General features: G+C 48.8%; 1 protein-coding gene across 1 annotated transcript in view; it reads left to right on the top strand.

Moving 5' to 3' along the window:
* The first annotated feature begins 666 nt into the window (after nt 1-666).
* LOC144730226 (stannin-like) overlaps nt 667-21,906 on the top strand; it is a 50,638-nt gene continuing 29,398 nt past the window's right edge. Inside the window, exon 1 of the mRNA XM_078610849.1 lies at nt 667-757. The gene's annotated coding sequence lies outside the window, so the exon portion shown is untranslated. The remainder of the gene's footprint in view (nt 758-21,906) is intronic.

Genomic DNA, 21,906 nt, shown 5'->3' with positions numbered 1-21,906 from the left:
ACAGACTACATTCAACTCTTTTTTTATTTAACGAGGTAAGGCCCACTGGGCTACAGTATACTGTATTAGTTATTTTTTTCAGAAGCGACCTGGCCACAAATGATAGCTGAACGAAGTGGCTAATCACGTGAAAATTAAAGCAGCCCAATACTTTCAAGTCCAACCTCATAACGACGGGGAGAGAGGCACGCAAACTCCAAATACACAACAGGTATCAGGGTCGGCATCGAACCCACGACGACCTCCTGTACACACGGCGAGGTTGTCAACATCTCGCCACAGCGGCGCCAATCGCACAACAAAGACTACACGCACGTGCATGTCTGCTACGGAGCACCGTATTTTGCAGCATGGAGTTGTGGGTGAAGCGTTGATATGTTTCTCCATGTTATTAGGCGGGGGGATGCGATTCATAAAAACCCCGCGGCTTTGATGCGCCGCGCACGCCGCCGCGCCACGCGTGATTTGCAGGCAGGAGACGGCGGCTGAGGGGCTCCTCCCATTGGCCACAGACACAGCAGGGGGCGGGGCGGGGGCGAAGGGCGGGGCGGGGGCGAGGGGCGGGGCGGGGGCGAGGGGCGGGGCGGGGGGCGGAGACGAACGCAGCAGTCGGAGCCGGCGGCTCCATCCCGCACGGAGCGCGCGTCAACAATCAGCACCACGACCACCACCACCACGGCCAGTCGACCACCGCCACCTTCTCTCCAGCACGGCTCGTGCGCGGCGAGGATTAACGCAGAGGGGCTCGGCACTGGCGGTAAGAGGAGATGAATGCGTGGTGGCCACCAGAACGGCGTCCTGCTGTCCGTGTCGTGCGTCACGTGTCGCGTGCGCGCTGTGATGGGTGCTCGCGAACAGCACTCGTCCCCCCGGCCCCCAGCCGTGTGCTGTTGAAGGCTACACGGGGGACCTTTGCCTGTGTGTGTGTACACGTGTGTGTACACGTGTGTGTACACGTGTGTGTACACGTGTGTGTACACGTGTGTGTACACGTGTGTGTACACGTGTGTGTACACGTGTGTGTACACGTGTGTGTACACGTGTGTGTACACGTGTGTGTACACGTGTGTGTACACGTGTGTGTACACGTGTGTGTACATGCACGCGGCATTGCGCATCACAGACGGAGTCATGGGTCCCGCGTGCCGACTGCACGGACTGCGGACAACGCAGTGGTCAGGGCTGCGTTGCATCCGAGTGTCTGTGTGTGTCTGTGTATGTGTGTGTGTCTGTATGTGTGTCTGTCTGTGTGTGTGTGTCTGAGTGTGTGTCTGTCTGTGTGTGTGTGTCTGTATGTGTGTGTGTGTCTGTCTGTGTGTGTGTCTGAGTGTGTGTCTGTCTGTGTGTCTGTGTGTGTGTGTCTGAGTGTGTGTGTCTGTCTGTGTGTGTGTGTGTGTCTGAGTGTGTGTGTCTGTCTGTGTGTGTGTGTCTGAGTGTGCAAGTAAGCCATGTGCAGTGTGTCCAATGTAGGGTGACATCGTTCAAATAATCTGGATTCTGATTTACAGCGCGCGCGCATGCGGCATGCGTGCGGAGGGCGCATGTGTGACTTTCATGATTGTGTTATCCTAAGGAGCTATTATTATTATTCAATGAATACGCTGTGTGTATATATAGATGGGCATCTCCATGTTTAAGTGTGTAATCCTACGTAATCCCTATACATGCCACTACGCATGCGTGTACTAATATTGCAATGTAAAGACAACTCTCGTAATAAGTAAATTGTTCTCTATTTCTACGATAACAGTGAAGGACAGCCTGTCCCAGTAAACATACCAACGTGAGGGCAACGTTGGTAAGTGGTTGGAAACGTTGGACCAATGTTGGGCCATGGTTGGACAAAATTTGGACATACGTTAGCCCAACGTTGGCCATACGTTGAGACATGTTGTGGGAACCGTTGGATCAATGTTGGACCAAAGTTCCATGTTAGTGGGTTGTGAGCCCTTTGCCCATCCAATGGTGCGTGAAGGTCTCCGATATCCGCATTAGTCGTGGGGGTTTGTTTGACCATACTGCACCATGGCTGCTCAGTAAGTACGGGGTTTTGAAACGCGATGGAAATGGGAAACCAGCCAGGACCCGTTCAGATGCATTCGCCGCTGATGTTTGCTGTGAACGGGAATCGAACTCGGGGTAGTTCGGTTCAGTGCAGCGAGTGAACCAGCGCGCACACACAGAGTGCGATACTGTGAGTGTAGACACACACACGCACACACGTGTTTAGATTTGCTCACATTGTATATGCTGTATGTATTTAATGTCAACAAGTCAAATTCACCAATAACACTGCAATGGTCCTTCATAGCACGTTGTTGTGCTATGAAGGGCCATTGTCATACACGTCGCCTATTCCAGTACAGTAATTCATTTAGAGCAGTGTCATTGACAAATGTGTTGATGTTGTTATTTGGGGCCGTCCATAAATGACGTCACGCACCTGGGGGGGGGGGGGGTCAGACATGTGTGACGAGGGGGGGGGGGGTTTGACAAATGTGACGTCACATCAAAATGCGCAACTTTAAATAAATATAGACAACACGTTCTTCTTAATTAAATATACTTTTTAATAAATGTTTTATTATACAACATCAGAGTGCAGTGCCACACTAAATACGCACTACAATGACAATAGTTTAAAGAGATTTGAAGCATGTTTTATTTTTAGGGGGGGCAGAGCTTTGTGACGTCATATTTGAGGGGGGGGGGGGTCTGACTTTTCGTGACGTCGTGTGACGAAGGGGGGGGGGTCAAAAATCGTCCAAAATCGCGTGACGTCATTTATGGACGGCCCCTTTGTGCACCATTGCCAAACGCAGCATCAAATTATTGATATTTAACATATGTCTATATGCAACGTGTCATCTAGTGTGTCATGCGTGCAATGTATGGCTGTTAACGTGAGGGTTTGTGCATTCAACATACACTAACTCACTTCTCTTCTACGTATGTATGTGTGTAGCACAATGATAGAGGTTACACATGCTTCATACAGAATCGGTGTGCTCGTGAGCATGTGGGAATGTGTGTGTGCGGTGACTCACCAGAATGAGTACCTGGTGCAATAGGTAAGCATCAGACATGGGGAGATTGACAGCCAGGCGTGGTGATGACCACACCACCACCTTGTGCACCGTTCTTATTATAACCAATGGGACAGTCAAGGTACTGCTCTGATTGTGTAAATGGGGATGGAAATTCTTACATTTCCCAGTGAGCAAAAAAACATCTCTCTCCCGGGGGAAAATTAAAAGAAAATAGGGATAATTGGACCTCGGTTAATTTTCTCTGTCTCTCCCTGCTCGCTGTATTAAGTGGTTATTCTACGCGGTTATGTTGATGCGGTGAATATAATCACAACAGCACTAGGGCAGAGCCATCCCCCCCCACGTTCTATTCAATAAAGCAGTAACACTTCAACTTGCAAGGTTACGGGTTCTTCCACTCAGTGTGATCGGGTAGGGCTTAAACTATTGCGATAAGTACTGTAGCCTCCAATATATAATTTATGCTTGACATTTTATCAATCAGTCCACGCTAATGTGAACACCATGTGACAGAACTGCAGTTGACCTATGAGATATATATATATAATCCATGCCAACTAAGAACCCAAAACGTTTTAAATTACTGTAACTAAAACTACTAGGGTAGACAAAGTGAAACAATATTATAAAGGTTACTTATAAAAAAGATAATCAATGTGTACGCATATTTTTACTTAACAATTACCAAAACCTATCAATCGCCTTTCATATTCCCACCAGAGAGCATTCATAACTGCTGCTGTTTTGTTTTTCTATGTATGTATAACTTATTTCAACGCCGCATGTAGCCAAGCGTGCTGATCGGAGGTGTGTCAGGACAACAAACCAAGCACAAAAAGCAGTTCTAAAGAAATGGGGTTTCAATCTAAATTTAAAAGTGCATAGCTCCAGTGACTTCCTAATATGGGAAGGAAGAGCGTTCCAGACGGCTGCAGAAGCGCATCTGAACGCGCCAGCCAAAGCCGTTGTGAGGATGACGGGAGTTCGCGTGATGGTTTATGCTCCTTGATGAAATCAGCAAGATATTGTGGTTCATTTGTGGCAGTATATATAATATATCACTCTACAATTGCCGGCACTGCTGTTTATACGGTCGTATTGTGCTACTTGAGTGCAACTGCTGCGCTGACCGTACAGTGATAGCGCGGCTCTCCATCTCATCCTGGGAGGGGATACGGTTACAGCCATCGCTGGTCGCCCTGGTTAAAAGGTGACATGGGCTCATTGCCATGAAAGATGGACAGATTATGCACTGAGGGACCATACCTCATGTATGCTATCACGTATTAAGGCGGTCAGCTGCCGATGTTTTTCACCCTATTGATACATTCCACTTTGTAAAAAATTTGGGGGGGGAAAACATATTCAAATTGCTTTGCAATTCGGGAGACAGTAAAGAGTTTAAAATATTACAGCAGACTGCCAACATCAACAGGGTTGGCAAGTATGCAATCTCCTAGTTTACACACTAAATATATATCTCTCATTTAAGGAAGAGCACGTCTGAATGTAAAGCGTAATCATCGGAGAGCACTTAAACAACCTGCGAGCAATCACAACGTCTGCTGCACGTTGCCATGGAAGGGGCAGACATCACCTGGCCTCATCTACTGGCCTCATCTACTGGGCTCGACGGCAGCAAAATGCAATAATGTCAGGTGATTGGGGACGTGGTTAACATTGAGATTTACAAAACGACCCAAGTGGACCCCATTAATTGACCGGAATGAGAAAACATTTCAAAGATGGCTATTTTGTTAATGATCAGTCATGTTTCCAAAAAATTAATATTTAAGTTGCTATGTTGAAATATAAAGTGTTTGGCCTCAAATGAGGTAAAATTTAAAAGTGGGATATGTTGTACTTAAATTCATAAACATGAATACAAAATATGAATATTCATGGTAATTTTTTTATATTAACATTTTTGAAATTCATGATATTATCAATATCTGTATCATATATTTCACCCGAATGAGGTGAAATTTGAATATTATCGATCTTATTGGTCGTATTCGTATCAAGAAAGCGCAGATGCTATGCATTGTGTAGTAGCTCTCGTCCACAGACAGCAAAATAAGAATTAGCCTGAGGCACTCACCCAGTAATAATCTGTTTTGATATTTTGGTTGGAGTGCAGGGAAGAGAGAGTGGGAGGGTGGACTGGGGGTTCGAGGCTACTTAACAAGTCACATTTGCAGCCGTTGAACTCTGGTACATATTTCCATTATCACCTTTCCCTTTATACCCTGAAATGGCATCGCAGAAGAAAAACAAATTCTCAGTTCTCCAAGTTCCACGAATGGATGAGGCACTCCCCATGACATCCATTGATGGTATCCCAGGACTATTTTGATATTACTTTCCACTGATTTTAGCTGCATCTAGGAATCAGACTCAGGTCCATGCGTTCATAGCGACTGCACCGCCACTCCCTATCATTGCAGGCATATGTGGAAAAACTATGCCTATAGTTTTTTTATGGAATTGTCTTTTCATTGGCTTAAAATCACAATCCATTGTTTACAATAACAAAAAATCTAAATGTGTCCTTGCAATGTTCATAGTAGGTCCATGCTCACAAGGAAATTAAGTTATTGATGTACATTATTAAATTATTAATGGCCCTAGAAATAATAACTTTTTTCAGGAGGGTTCTCAAAAAAGGTAATACCTGTTTTGGGTATCTTATTACTCGGAATTACAGCGCTTTCCATTCACACCACAGAGCAATTTTAAAATCGGCAAATTAGCATGAAATCACAATTTGTAATAATAGTGCTTTAGCATTTAAAAGGTCATCGCAGCAGTTAAGAGGTTGCCTTGGTAATTAGTGTTTTTTTCCGTGCCAATGTAGGATGTGTCAAATGTGTCCGGGCATTCCGTGTGAAGCGGTGGTGGTACGATAGCGTCTCTGTCTGTGTGCGGCCCGCTCCTTACCCATGGCAATGTGATGCCAGCTGTACAGTCGTGCGGTGTGCATTCCACGCTTGTCGCACACGTACGAATTGTATTACATCGTGGGTGCACACAAGTACTCCACAAACATGTATTTTGTGCGCAAAGACAATAAATTGCAAACTCATTCATTAATTATTTTTAGATTTGTGGTTCTGTACTGTATTTGAGATGTATTTGTTTGTAAACGAGTACCATTGAGGTAATGATAAGTCAAATACAGCATTGTTCAGTTTTCCCTGTTATAGTATTGGAATGGTGGCACAGTGGTTAGCGCACTGAGAAACGATCCCAGCGACCTGAGTTCAATTCCGCATCGTACCCAACATCAGTGGCAAGCGATATCTGAATTGGTCTTTCCCCCCCTCCCATTTTCACCAACTTGCATTGACCAGCAAGGTGAAGTATGGTCAAACCCCCATGGCAGGCACAGAATCTTGCAGTGGAGTTTTCTTAACCCGTAATTAATATTATTATTGATTAATCATAACACATATGTAACCTGAATTTGGGCAGTTTGTATGCCATAATATACATTAACTATGTTAACCTGTTTTCAGGTGCTAAAGTAAAATATACAAATTAATCATCACGAAAATGTGTGACCTAACAATATTTTATTTACTTTTGTTGACGAGCATATTGTAACATTTCATTTTGCAATATTAACTGTCCATTGCATTGATCTTGTGATGTGCACCATTAATAAGGCAGGTTGAACTTCCCTGTTATAAACAAATATAACCTTTACATTATTATGAATTAATTTTCTGGTCTGTACGAGAAGCCATACCAAATAAACATACCAATGTTCCTACGGAGAAGCGTTTTTAATCAGTGCAGATTACCTGCCATGTGGTACCCCTAGTTCAGGCCACACGAGCAGCTGATTAGAGTAGAAGAGAAACGTGGATACTCGTTGAATGAGCCAGACTCTCGCCAAGCACGTTCTCCGGGGAGGATGCGTGGTTATTTTTTGGGCTGGAAAACGCGAGGTGGATTCCACTGCCAACCTGGACCTGGAGTTACTACACATGACAGTCACCTGACCCTCGGATCGGGTAACAAATCACCATGAATAGATTTGCTCTAGCAATGTGTAATGGCTTCCAGACTCGTTGGTTCTTTCGGTAAAGTCACGTAGTTAGAAATAAAATAAAACAAATCACGACGTTTCGATCGCAACACAAGCGGTCGTCATCAGGCAAATAAGGGGGAACCCATGGGGGGGTACCTTCATTTTGTTTGTAGAAAGTACCATTCCAGGTGAAGTAAGTGTTGGTAAGACAATGCATAACCAGAGCAGGTACATCAGAATTCAGTCCATGTTAGACGAAATCTTTAATTATTGCTTAGGTGTCAGGTCCAGGAACCTTGGTGAACAGAGAAACTACATCAAAGCTGACAAGCAAATCATCTGGGGACAGTGAAATGCCCTTGATTAGAGAGACCAAGTGAGCTGAGTTGCGTACTGCCGAGGTCGTCTTGCCCGTGAATGGAAGCGAGGTCTCAGACAGAAAACGGGCCAGTTTGTAGGGAGGTGAGTTGATAGTGGAAACGATGGGCCGAAGTGGAGTGCCTTCTTTATGGATTTTTGGAAGACCATAGAATCTGGGTGGTCTAGTAGCAGAAGGTTTTAGGGAGAGCCGTTTGCATGGTTCGATTAGTTGTTTTTGTAGCCAGGCTGTTAGTAGGCTCTTTGTTGATTTTGGTGTAGCTGCCATCATTAATAAAGCCCTGGATTTTGTTGTTGTTGTTGTTTTATGTGGTTTTATCCATGATGACAGTAGCATTGCCCTTGTCGGTTGAGAGGATGACTATGTCCTCTCTCTTTTTCAATTTGGCGAGTTCAGAGCACTCGTCTTTGCTGATGTTACTAATGGGTTTCTTAGCATTTTTAAGGATGGTGGCAATTTCAGATCTTGCCACGTCTGTCGGGATGTGTCCCAAGCCTTTGAGGGCTACATCTACCTGGGCAATTATATCATCCACTGGGATGTGTTTGGGGGTGACAGCAAAATTCAGTCCTCTAGCTAGTACCGATTTTAGGCTATCGGGGGTTGTGCTGTTTCTCTGATTGATAGTATGGATTCCTGCAGTCACGAAAGCTTCAAATCAAGATTGTAATGTCTTCTTGGTTCTTTCGGTAAAGTCACGTAGAAGGGAAGTAATAAAATAATAATAAAAAATTTAAAACATAATAAAATAATTCTCACGACGTTTCGGCCACAACACAAGCAGCCGTCCTCAGGTGAAAACCAGGTCTGTCGAGGCGACAGCGTCTGAATTCTTATTTTTTAATTTTATTATTTTATTACTTCCCTTCTACGTGACTTTACCGAAAGAACCAATAAGATGAATCCCTGCAGTCACGAAAGCTTTAAATCGAAATTTAAGATTGTAATGGCTTCGTTGTAAGCCTCATTTACATATAAAAAGCATAAGCTTTGCCACGATAGAAGTGACTACACTACATTTAAATGCAAAGCAATATAAGTAAGCCTCCATCAGTGGCAGTGCGAGGCCGAAGTAAACCAAGCCACAGCTTAGATCCCCCAGGAGCTCAGGGGGGCCCAGATTTATGAAGAAAACAAAATACCGGGTCAAATAAAAATTCAAATAAACATGAGCCAATGAATGTAAACATCAAAACCGCTAATATCTTTAATGTCTGTATCTCCTCTCACGTTACTCCCTATTTATTGTTGTCCACATTAATTTTCGATCACTACATATCTATCTTTTGTCCATGTCTCTTCTGTCCATTCACTTTGCATTTTAAACGTTGAAAGGGGGCCGCCAAAATTTTACGTTTTTCGGGCCATCAATTGGCTACTACCATCATTACAACTTGGGCATGCATACGACATTTACAAATACCACTGCCTACAAAACATATCTTGACCAGCCCTTGTATTCCAAGTCTTCTTCTTTCGTATGGCTGATGTAGATGCAGAGCAACTACAATTTCACGTTCAGGTGGTCAAACCAGCAACGACGTCAGGAGCAGCGGAGTGTATTGCTGTGATGACTCATTCGTATCTGTAGATTGGGCATTGTGTTGTTATACGTTGTATCTTCTGTCCTGGATGACCAGGCGCACACTGGAGAGTTTTTAATGTTCAATTTGTGCATCAGGTATCCGCGGATGCGGTTTAGGGTGGACTATGAGCTTCGTGGAAGATCAAATCCAGGGATCTTCTGCCTTGGGTATTTCCCAAGGTGGTGTTTGAGAGTTCTTTTGAACTCCATTCAGCTCTCCAAGCTTCATCGGGGTTGAATTTGAATCGTTGAAGATTTAGCGCATGGGTCCAAAACGGCTTGCGTGACTTCAAGCGATGATGAGGGCCGTTAGTAGAGGTCTAAATGAATTGCAAGTGGCACACTCAAACTCGGTGGTATCAAAGTGGTCGCGAGGAATGGTCCACCCAAAATATTCATAAATACTTTCAAACTCCGACCCCACCGATTGTCTCCCTGGCTTAGAGCTGACGTGCCGGTCATGGGGCCTTGCTTAACAGCAGTTTCAACTGTGACAGACACGTGGTATATGGAAAGCCACGGCACTCGAGATGGAACGCGTCGCTTCACCGTCGCCACACACCCATTGCACTCGCAACGCTCCCGCTCTGCAAGCAGAAGCGTAAGTTGGTAAAACTCACGCAGCTACCGTCATCAGCATCACCGGTCATGATCTATCCTCTGCTGGGTGAAGGTCTCTCCACGTCTTTGCTGTCCCTTACTCTCTTGCGATAGCATGGTCCATCTCGTTCCTGCGCTACAGCTTACAGGATCGCTCTATATCCATCGTGGTTGTCTTAGGCACATTCTCTTCTTGGGCCACCATTCCATTACTGGTTTTGTCCATGGGCCATAATCCCCATTCTTCAATGGGTTGTTCTTCCAACGTCCAATAATTGTATTGCAGTGAAGACTATGTCCGAGTTTTTTTTTATCCTCGATATAATTCTAAGCATGCATCACCACACTTCCTTGCATAATATTCAGCTTTTGTAACATTTTCTCCATCAGTTTCCATGTTACATCAGGGAAAAGCACTAAAACACAGGCCCCCCAAGCCTTTTAGGCTCCACCAGCCATAGCAGCTCTGGTAAGGGAAGACACTTTAGAGCGCTCACTGTTCAAGTTGCGTGACTTAAATACTTAACCACGGATGGGACGCGGAAGACAAGTCCCAGCCACAGCACCGGACTGCAGTTCACACAAATGTCTCCCCATGTGAAATCGCTTTGGAATATACAAACACACACATAGAGTAAACTCATCCTCAGCACATCTAAATATTCACCAGTGGTTTCTCAGAATGCTGAATAACCGAGGTAAAAAAGTGTAAGCATTTATTGAATAGAATACAATGTATACATTGAGGCAGCTTGGTAGCACTGTGGCTAGTGTCCGACTCGTAGAAGATTGCGTGGTGTTCAAATCTGTTCCACTAAGCCCATCACACATTTAGGGAGAGGGGGGGGAGATGATGAAATGAGTACCACTTAATTGAATATAACATTTCGTGGGAACTCATCGATGGTAGTCCCATTTCAAAACTGACTTCCTGCCATGGGATTGTGGAATTTCCATCACAGGCACAGGCCCATCAATGAAGAGCAGCACCGCACTGTTGTTCCTATAGGTAGGGCGAATATAGATGTTAAGATGACATGGGGTGAGAACACATCGAGTGAGACGGACGAGGGACGAACCATGAGTTACGAAGGCAAGGTCCTGTGTTTTGGATGTAAACTGGAAGAGGGAACTTTTAGTGCAGAGACACAATAGGGGGAGAGAGAGACAATAGGGGGAGAAAAATTCAACTATCCCAGGCAGCAGTCAGCAGAGAAGGAACGATCTCTCATTGAACCTATTTTTAAAATGGGGGAGGGCGGAGTTGGTGAAGTGGTTAGCACACTACGCTAAGAACCCGGCGACCCAAGTTAGCTTCCCGCTCACGACCAACATTGGTGACAAACATCAGTTTTGGGGAGACAAAGGCGGTCGGGCGTGCTGCTGGAAACTAACCCCCACGTGTGTCGTGTGCCAGCTTTCATAGGTGCTCACTAACAGCAATTTTATTGTCATTCCCCCGCACCTCCGATTAGCACGTTTGGCTACGTACGGTGTGAATGAAGTTCAACATACATACGTACTGTACTTGCCCCAACAGTCTTTTAAAGGCCATACGTGAGAACTTTGTCTTTGTGTTGAGAGGAGGCAGTGGGTGTGATTGAGCAATATAGGAGCGATGAGGTTAGAGGCACGAAGGGAGGGATCTGGAGGGTCACTGAGAACAAAGTCAATCTCGTTAGAATGCACATGGCAGTTTGGTGTTGCGATAAAAAAACATTTAGAAGGCGAGTAGCTACGTATTTCACAAAAATATAAACTCAACATATTCGTCAATAACACCGTGCATGGCATTAAAATAGAAATGTATCATCATCGCCGTGTTGGGCAGTGGCCCCCCTCGTTCCCAGCACTGAGGCCAGAGTGATGAGAGTTGACAAGGGTGAGAGACTGCACTTTACACCATGGGGCCTGATGAGAATGACATTTGTTTTTAATCATGTTTCCTGACGACTCGTTTTTAAAATCGGCTTAAGAATAGTGACATATATAGTAGCTAATGGGTAGCTACTTATCGCTGTGGTTGTGCAATGAATGCCATGAAAAAAGGGCCAATGCCTGAAATGTCGGTAATAAGATGCTTTTTTAATTTGAATGCCAGTGTTATTGATCAAGGTGGAGTTTTTTGTTTATTGTGCCCGTGCACCACTGCCAATGAAGCGTCACCAAATAATACATTTGTAGTGGCTAATCGAGTAGTCTTTGTGAAGTGAATCTTTGAGTATATACAAGTAACCTTTAAAACCTGGATGAACTAGATCTCGAAATGACCCATGTGATAAAAGGACCACGGGCCAGAGGAATTGAATTGTCTGTCGTGTCAACATGTCAGGTTGTGGTTGGATGTAAAAGATTCTCAATTTCAGGAATTACTGTGAATCTGTGATAAAACAGCTGTCCAGCACAGCGAATGTCTATCACCATAATCCATATCTACATATGCGATGTTACCCTTCTTATGCCGAGCCTGCCAAGAATGAAATGCTTCCTAATCTGTAGAACCGTGAATAGTGTAAGACTCCACTATTACCGACTCCCTAGTCAAAATAAGCGTTGGGTGACACTCATCTCCATTTGATCAGTGCCAATGGTGAAAATGCCACATTACCATGTTGGAAACCAGCCTCTCTTCCATAGTCCTACCCAACTTCCCACAAAGCGGAATTTGTTTTGTGGTTGCTGAAGGGATGATGGGCAGAGGGATTCCACCGAGACCACTGTGGGAGCCATCCACCAGGCAGATTGACGGCTGTATACCGTTTGAATCAGGTAAGGGTTGTTTTCTGTGGTGTTCTGTTGTGGGTATAGCAGTCTCAGACGTCTGGGTAGTTTTACGTTTTTGGTGCGCAAACCAGGCAATTTATGCCGATTGTCACAAAACTAGGCATGCAACCTGTAAATGATTAGTATAGAGTCATCACTGCCAACACAATATCATTTCAACAACCTAAGAGAACAATGCATTGCAGTTTTCCCAGCTGGTACACGTCAGACACTACAATCTAGTGTAGCGAGTCGGTGGCGAAGTTAATCCTGTTCATCAATGATCGCAATAAAAAATAAATGATAATGGTGATTTTCAAATAATTTAGCCTAGCTCATCTAATGTGCTCAATAGATATTGTTTGCTTTTACAAATACATAAGTGGTAAAGACTCCCCTTCTCAGAGCCTGAAGCAGTGGCGTCCCGTGGTGGGCGAGAGCGAACTATCGACACCAAAAGGGCATCTGAAGTGTCGTCTTCAACACTCATTCCCCGATGTCATGTGATGCTCGTTTGGCTGCGACATCTGGCAGGACTTTTATTCTAGAATAAAAAAAGCAACAGCAACGATCCCTGCCTGACCGTATCAGTGCAAGGGCGAGCTTGGGTCATTTCATGAACAGACTCAGGACAATTTTGTTTTCTAATTAGCAATAAACAGACTCGTGTGCATTGTATGAGGTAGCAAATTTGTTCCAATTGTTTATTTTATTATATTTAATGTATTTACATTTCTTTGTACAGTATGTGGTTCTTGTATTTATTAGATTTGTGGGCATTTGGTCCACATTAAACGAGTATACAAGTGTAGTGGTGATACGCGCTGGGGTAGGGATCGTGTGCCAGCGCGTAGTGATTGGCTGTGTGTGTTGGTGACGCGCGCTGACGGTGAAGGATCAGGGGTCAGCGCGGGGTCGGGGGTTATGAGGCAGGGCAGTGATTGATTGGGTATCAGTGACGCGCGCTGACAGCGATGGGATCCTGGGGCAAGCGCGCGGGGATTGGTCAACTAAGGGGGATGCTCACGTCGAGGTCCGCATACGCGCTCCGTCTCCCGTGAGCGGGGGCTATATAAGGTGGTGCGCACAGGCGCACGGGGAGCGAGTGACCAGCGAAGACTGAAGACGGAGGAGGAAGAGATAGGGCCCTGCGGTACCTAGTCCCGCTGTCCTGTAGGGGCTGGGGCTCTGTGTGACCCAGAGGCGGAACCCTGGGACCCGGGGCCGAGCGTCCATGAGAGGGCCGGCCCTTGGGACTCAGAGGTTGTGGCCCACGCCCAAGCTGGGGTGGGCCTGTAGGCTCCACGGACGTTACGGGGCGGAGTGCAGTGTGAGCATGCAGTGTGAGCCATAGTAACTACACGTGTCAAGTGAAGTGTGTGTAGTCAGAGGCATAGTAACTACACGTGTCAAGTGAAGTGTGTGTAGTCAGAGGAATGTGACCACACGTGTCAAGTGAAGTGTGTGTAGTCAGAGGAATAGTGACCACACGTTGTATCGTGACAAGTCAAGGTTTAATAAAAAGTGTGCTACCCGTCAAGTGGTTTCCTGCCGTCATTCCAATACTTGAACTGGCGTCAGAAGTGAAACAGTCTTCCAGGCATGGATACAAGGAAGACCCGTCGGACTCACGGGATTGACCGCGAGGATAACCTTGACGACTCGGGCCAGCTGGCATCGGGGGGAGAGGACGAAGAAATGCCGACGCCGCAGGATCTGCCGAGGGCGCCGGACGAGCGACTGGGGACCGATGCCGTACTCCGCGAGGCGCACTCCCGTCTGGCAGAGCTGCTTCTCGCCGCCGCGTCCATCCTGGCGGAAATCAGCACGTCAGGAGGAGCGGGGACGTCGGCGGACATTCAACAGGGTCGCCCCGTAGATTCCCGCCAAAATGACTGGGCGATTCCCGCCATTTCAACTGCGCGGACATCTTTTGGCGGGAACGGCGAGCACCACGTGGCGGCGGTTCTCCAAGCACGCCCGCTTACGTCATCAACGCGCGCTGCGGACCGCCATCAGCCACCCGCCATTGGGGCCGCCATCTCGCACACCGACGGTGCGGCGGAGAGGAACCACGAGGCAGAGGACGACTTCATCTTTCAACAGCGCCTTCCCACATTGTCAGCCTTCAAGGCGGAAGGCGGGGACTGGGGCGCATTCCAGCGCAGGTTTCTGGCGCATCAGGAAATGTCCGCCTGGTCCGACGCTACGGCGCTGCGGGCACTGCCTGCCATGTTGGACGACAACACGCTCGCGGCCTTCACGTCCGCACAGAGGTCGGACCGCTCCACGCTTAAGGCTGCGCTGGGTCTCATGGCCAAGGTCTACGGACCTCCCTCGGCGTGTCGCCATCACTTTTACGCCCGGCGGAAGGCGGACACGGAGACCGCGCTCGCCTACCGCACGGCGTTGTTGGCTCTCGCCAACGCCGCGTTCCCTCGTATGGACGAGGAGGGCCAGGACGCGATGGTTTTGGAGCAACTGCTCAAGTTGGCGCAGGACCTGGGGGTCCCCATCAACACGGCCGACGAGGTCGATATTTCTTCTTTGCGGGTCGCAACAAGTATACAGGCGCACGAGGTCCTCCAGCGTAAACAGGGGGTCGTCTGCAATGCTGCCGTGGCCTCAGCTCCGGGCCCAGTGGTCACCGAGCCCCAAGTCGTCAGCCCACGAGAGGAGGCGTTCACCGCGGGACGACCGGGGGACTGGAGGTCGGGGGGTCGTTCGCCTCTGCGATCGGCCCGCAAGCTGGAGCAACCGAGATCTCCGACGACCCTCATCACGTGTTACAACTGCGGCCTCCGGGGCCACGTGGCGTCCGGTTGCCGCGCTCCACATCAGCGCGCCATGGGACCTCGGCTGGACGACGACCAAGACCCCAAGTCATCCCTACTAACCCCGGCAAGTCGCGGCGCTTCACATGCTCGGCCTACATGCACGACACACATGGGCCGTCGCGTTGCGGCGGAGGAGAGCCGGTTAGGGATCGGGGATTCGGTTCAGCGAGGGGGGTTCGTGCGGAACCGAGGGGACATTAAATGGTCGGAGTTGGGGCACAGTATAGTGGCTGCGTCGGCGGGATCATCGGTCGTTACGGGATTCATTGACGGGGTCGAGGTCAGGGTGTTAGTGGACACGGGGGCGTCGGCGACTATTATATCGGACCTCATTTACAACATTCTCCCCGTCCAATGTCGACCTCTGCTCCCGGTGGACGTGCCATTTTACGCGGCTAATGGGGGCTCGTTGGGCATTGTCGGTCAGATTAGGGCGTCCATTTGCATTGGAGATATCAAATTGTCGGGACCCGTTTTCGTTTCTTCTTCCTTGGCGGTTCCTTGTCTGTTGGGCACAGATTTTTTGGCTAAAATGCCCATTAAAATTCTCATCGATCAGCGTTGCATTGAACTACCATCGGGTCGCCGTATTTCATTTTTGACGAACCCTACTGAAATTCGGACGGCGTGCACTACGATACAAGCGCTGGCGACACAGACCGCGCACGTGCCCCCGGGTTCACAGATGTTAATTCCCCTCCGGTTGAGGAAACCATGGGTGGGGGAGACCTCGGAACAGAGCATGCTTTTGGGTCCACACTTTGGTTCGGGCTGACAAGGACCCGTTCGTGATGGTTTTAAACGCTGGGTCGCGGCCGGCCGTTATTCAGCAGGGCACTGTGCTAGCTCACGCGGCACGGGTGCCTGCGGAAGAGCGGCTGGTTGCGCATGTTGATCCAAGCCCGATGCAGAACAATCCAGTGAGGGAGGACCTTGAATGGGTCGATTCGCTGTGCGCGGACTCGAACGATTTGTCAACGGTACAGTTGGGTGCGCTGCGTGCGTTGCTGATAGAATTTTCTGATGTGTTCAGTAAGCATAAATATGACATTGGGTGCACGGACCTGTTGCGCCACCATATTGAAACAGGCGATGCGGCACCGGTCAGGCTAAATCCCTTCCGGCTGAGTCCTGCTGAGAAGGAACACGTTCAGTCGGCCGTCAACGATATGCTGGCGGCCGACATTATTTCGCCTTCTTCCAGTCCTTGGGGAGCACCTATTGTGCTGGTTAAAAAGCAAGACGGGTCCTTGCGATTTTGCGTAGATTTCCGTCGCCTGAATAAAATCTCCGTGGCTGACGCGTATCCGCTCCCCAGAATGGACGAGTCCCTCGATGCATTGTCTGGTGCGCGATATTTTTCTACTCTTGATTTATTATCGGGATTCTGGCAGCTGCCACTCGACGACGAGTCTAAACCTAAGACAGCATTTCGGACTCCAGGGGGCCTATTCCAGTTTAACCGGTTACCCATGGGACTTCACTCCGCTCCCGCGACGTTTCAGCGCCTTATGGAATTGGTTTTGTCGGGCTTGCAATGGGATACTTGCTTGATTTACCTTGACGATGTCATTGTTTTCAGTAAAACGTTTGAGGAACACCTCCAGCGATTGAGAGGGGTGTTCTTGCGAATGCGATCGGCTAAATTAAAGTTTAAACCGGCCAAATGCCACCTTCTTCATAAGTCCGTGAGATACTTGGGCCACATTGTCGATTCTTCGGGGATCTCTACCGATCCCGCGAAGACGGACTGTGTCAGTTCATGGCCAACGCCCACGTCGGTTTCGGACGTGCGCAGTTTCATCGGTTTTGCTTCTTACTACCGCCGATTCGTTGAGCATTTCGCCACCATTGCAAAACCCTTGCACGCTCTAACGGCAAAAGGAGTCAAGTTCCGATGGGGACCAGAGGAGGAGGCCGCGTTCTGCTCCCTCCGGGACGCCTTGGTGGGTGCCCCGCCCTTGCGTTATCCTGACTTTACAAGTCCCTTCTTGCTAGACACGGATGCTAGCAACACGGGCATTGGGGGGGTGCTCTCACAGGTCGTTGGGGGAGTCGAAAGGGTGGTCGCCTATGGTAGCAGGGTCTTGTCGCCGGCGGAGCAGCGCTACTGCGTCACCCGTCGCGAGTTGCTTGCTATTGTTTTTTTTGTACAGCAATTTAGACCGTATCTCTATGGCCGTCACTTTACGGTCCGGACGGACCACGCGGCGCTTCAGTATTCATTGAGGGTCGCCCAACCCTCGGGCCAATTGTCACGGTGGTTGGAAATCCTCCAGGACTATCAGTTCACGACCACATACCGTAAGGGGTTGCGCCACACTAACGCCGATGCCCTGTCGCGATTGTCGCCTTGTCACAAATGTGCGTGCTTAATGGGATCGGCGCGCTGTAAACCGCCAGCTGCGGAAAGTATGGGGGCGTTGGCTGCGACCGCGGATGCACCAATCCGGGATGTTCCCGCTACCCCTGAGGGAGAGGACTCGCTGCTCTCACTGTCGCTGATTGAGTGGGGCCGTCTCCAAATGGCTGACAGCTCCCTGCTAGCGTTGCGCCGCAGGGTGGGGGATCCCGAGGAGGGCCGGGAGCGAACTGGCTCCTGGGTACTTAAGCAGGGCCTGTTAATGAGATGGGACAATTTGTCCCGGCGGCACGCACTCGTGGTGCCTTCCGCTGTGCGGGGGAAAGTTGTCCTGGCCGCACATGAACGCCTCTTGCATTTGGGAGTAAACAAAACGCTTGCTCTGCTTCAGCGTGACTATTATTGGCCGGGGATGGGGAGTGATGTGGTGAATATTCTAAAGGGGTGTGTTGATTGCGCCAGACGGAAACCGCCGCCCATGGCATCAAATCCACCGCTGCAATCTATTCAGGTCTCGCGCACTAACGAGCTCGTTGCGCTCGATATTTTGGGGCCTTTTCCAGTCACGCCTAGGGGTAATAAGTACCTGTTGGTTGGTGTCGAATACTTTACCCGTTGGCCTATGGCATGGCCACTCGCCAACCAGTCGGCGGCGGCTGTGACGGACGCCTTTGTCCAGGGCTACGTCCTGGACAAGGGGGCTCCCGAACGCTTGCTGACCGACCAAGGGAAAAAAATTTCAAGTAAATTGCTGCAAGAGGTGTGCGACCTATTGGGTACTAAGAAGGTGCGTACCTCCCCGTACCACCCACAGACAGACGGGATGGTGGAGCGACTCCACAGGACTTTGACTTCTATGCCGTGCCAGCAGGTGTGTGAGGCACATGTTGATTGGGACCTGCAGGTCCCGGGGGTCCTCGCCGCGTATAGAATGGCCCCCCATGCAGCAACGGGATTTTCCCCATTCTATCTGATGTATGGTCGGGAAGCCGACCCGCCCATGGAAACGCAGCTGGGACTGTCCGCACCACGAACAAATTCAAAATTGGCAGAACATATTAAATTTAACATTCATAAGCTGACCGAGGCACGGGAGGCCGCACGGCTTAATTCGCGGGCTCGCCAAATTGCCAACGAGCGGTTGCGTGCACGGAAGGTGTCCGTGCACAACTGGAAACCAGGCGATAGTGCCTGGCTGCACTGCCCTCAGGCACCTTTGGCTACGTCGCCTAAATTGTTGAAGCCATGGCGGAGACCCGTGGAGGTCGTGCGGGTTGCACGCCCCCAGTGTGTTCAAATAAAATGGGGAAAGCGCCCTTGGTACGTCCACCCCTCCCGACTGAAACCGTTCTCGCCTCCATATGGCCTCCCTTTGTGTCGTGAGGGCCGAGCATGTGACGTGACCGACGACCCAAGGGTGGAAATGTCTCCGCCTGATCCTCACATGTCTCCGCCTGATCCGCTCCCAGGTGTCTCGGAACTGACAGCTGCCGACCACCGGCGGCCGGATCCTCACGGCGCGGCCGGTCCTTCCAGGCCCGATCCGCGCCGTCCAGGGCTGCCGGAGCCACCGGACGGTCGTCAGCGTCCCGTCCCATACGATGGACCGGCCAGGCGGACTCGCGCTAAGTCGCGCTACTTTTCATGACCAACCGAATGAGGAGCCGATGCGGCCGGAGCGCCTCGTCACTGCGTTCCTCATCCGCTCGACCGCTCTATCACCCCGGTGGAGGAGCGAGCGGAGGGGGGAGGGATCAATAGTCACAGAGACACTGGACACGTTCATTTTCTGGGATTTGCTTTTAGTGTGTTGTTCGTCGGGCTGTACATAGCTTGTTGTCTAGGTGTTGTGTGTTGTTGTTGACTTTTATTGTGTTGGTTGTCGGTTTGTACATAGGTTGTTGTCGGGTGTTGTGTCGTTGTGTTGTTGTTGTTGCGTTACGGGGCACACTGGGGGGTGGGGTTTTTGTTGTGTTGACGTTGTGTTGTGTTGTTTAGCAGCCGGGCCGGCTGCGAGCTATGTGGGAGGGGGTGATGTAGTGGTGATACGCGCTGGGGTAGGGATCGTGTGCCAGCGCGTAGTGATTGGCTGTGTGTGTTGGTGACGCGCGCTGACGGTGAAGGATCAGGGGTCAGCGCGGGTTCGGGGGTTATGAGGCAGTGATTGATTGAGTATCAGTGACGCGCGCTGACAGCGATGGGATCCTGGGGCAAGCGCGCGGGGATTGGTCAACTAAGGGGGATGCTCACGTCGAGGTCCGCATACGCGCTCCGTCTCCCGTGAGCGGGGGCTGTATAAGGTGGTGCGCACAGGCGCACGGGGAGCGAGTGACCAGCGAAGACTGAAGATGGAGGAGGAAGAGATAGGGCCCTGCGGTACCTAGTCCCGCTGTCCTGTAGGGGCCGGGGCTCTGTGTGACCCAGAGGCGGAACCCTGGGACCCGGGGCCGAGCGTCCATGAGAGGGCCGGCCCTTGGGACTCAGAGGTTGTGGCCCACGCCCAAGCTGGGGTGGGCCTGTAGGCTCCACGGACGTTACGGGGCGGAGTGCAGTGTGAGCATGCAGTGTGAGCCATAGTAACTACACGTGTCAAGTGAAGTGTGTGTAGTCAGAGGAATAGTGACCACACGTGTCAAGTGAAGTGTGTGTAGTCAGAGGAATAGTGACCACACGTTGTATCGTGATAAGTAAGGTTTAATAAAAAGTGTGCTACCCGTCAAGTGGTTTCCTGCCGTCATTCCAATACTTCACAAGTACTTATATGATGCATTATAAAATATAAAAATGGCGACGATGAATATGATTGGTGATAAAATTGAAAACACAGTTTAAACAGTTGAATTCCTGAACATTAATGCGTGTATCCGGTGTGTTTCGTGCTCGTTTACTTCGTTGAGATCCAGCTCCAGTTCAGATCCGCTCACTGTAGATGCTGTAGATCACAACCAGGGAGACATACCTGAATTCACAAGAATGCAGCGCATTGCGTGCCCTATCATGCCAGAATAACAAGCACATTCGATTCCCAGTAGCTCATCAGCGGGTGTACCTTACAGAGTTTCCTTCCTTGCCTCTCTAGCTATACGCTGTCGAAAGCAATTGGCGCATTGCCAAATCCAGCTCACATTTTTTCAAGATCCAACTGGAGTGGAGGAGGATGGGTGGGATCTACAGCATGGTAAAAAAATCATTGTACATTTGCTTGTTGCTTAAATATTGTGTGAATTTCCAATCTTAAGCCAATGGAATTCTGACTTTATTTGGGGGGAGATTTAGAAAAAGAACCTCTCCATTGAAACGTAGCGCCTGCCTCTCGCCTGTGTCGCGTTTCAACACGCGGAGGAGCAAGGTGCGTGCACCGCTATAGGCCTCCTTGTGCAATACCATGACCAGCGGCTTGGCTCTAGTACGTGCATGTCCCGTTTACATCTGCACATAAAAGTGCCAAGTCCTCAGTCAATTAGGACGCATATTTAAATCGAAACCTATAGCGAATGATACGATTCTGCATGTTAAAAAGATGAGCAATTTAATATAATAAAAATAAGAATTGCCTCCCCCCTCCAAATGACCCTTTCGTACGTCACGTTTCTGCATGCCTCATTAGGATGAAATTTGCGCGTTTCAAATCGTCCGAGATTAATACACGAATATAATGGGGTAGCGAAATGTAATGCTCCAGGCAGTGTGGTGTTGTGCTTTGCTCCCCTGTAGTAGATTATACTGCTATGTATGATTGCCTCCAAAACATGCTTGGATGATGCGATAATATGAAAACGATAGCATTCCACTCTTAATGAAATGTAACTCAGAATTTTCACATTTCAAAAGCAATGCAATATTTAGTTTTAAAAAGCTTCAATATATCAGTTTCATGTAATGACATTGCATGTGTAATATATTCATCATCCGTGCAATCACAGACATCACGATGGGTCAGATATCACTCGCCAGTCATTGTAGCTGTGATTGGGAATCAAACTTGGATCACCGGATTCATATAACAGGCCGCAAACCACTGCCACTACAGACACTGTTCCACCCCAAAGGTGTTTAATAATTGCAGTTATTTGTATCTTGGTCACATGATTTAAAATGTGAAATAGTTTTTTTTTAAGATTAAAGTATTGTATGCTCACTGTGTTGTGTCATTTACATTGTTTTTGCTTCTGTGTAACCTTTCATCCCCATTGCCAGAGAGACTGTTTGTCTCAACGATCTCCTACCCGATTCTATGCGTCATTCATTTACAACAATTGTGCACAGTGCCCAATACGAGCGTGCATACGGGACA

Source organism: Lampetra planeri, chromosome 35 (assembly GCF_965212315.1).
Source record: "Lampetra planeri chromosome 35, kcLamPlan1.2.h2, whole genome shotgun sequence".
Classification (NCBI taxonomy): Eukaryota; Metazoa; Chordata; class Hyperoartia; order Petromyzontiformes; family Petromyzontidae; genus Lampetra; species Lampetra planeri.
The sequence above is the reverse complement of the archived record's forward strand: the minus strand, read 5'-3'. Positions and strand labels throughout refer to the sequence as shown.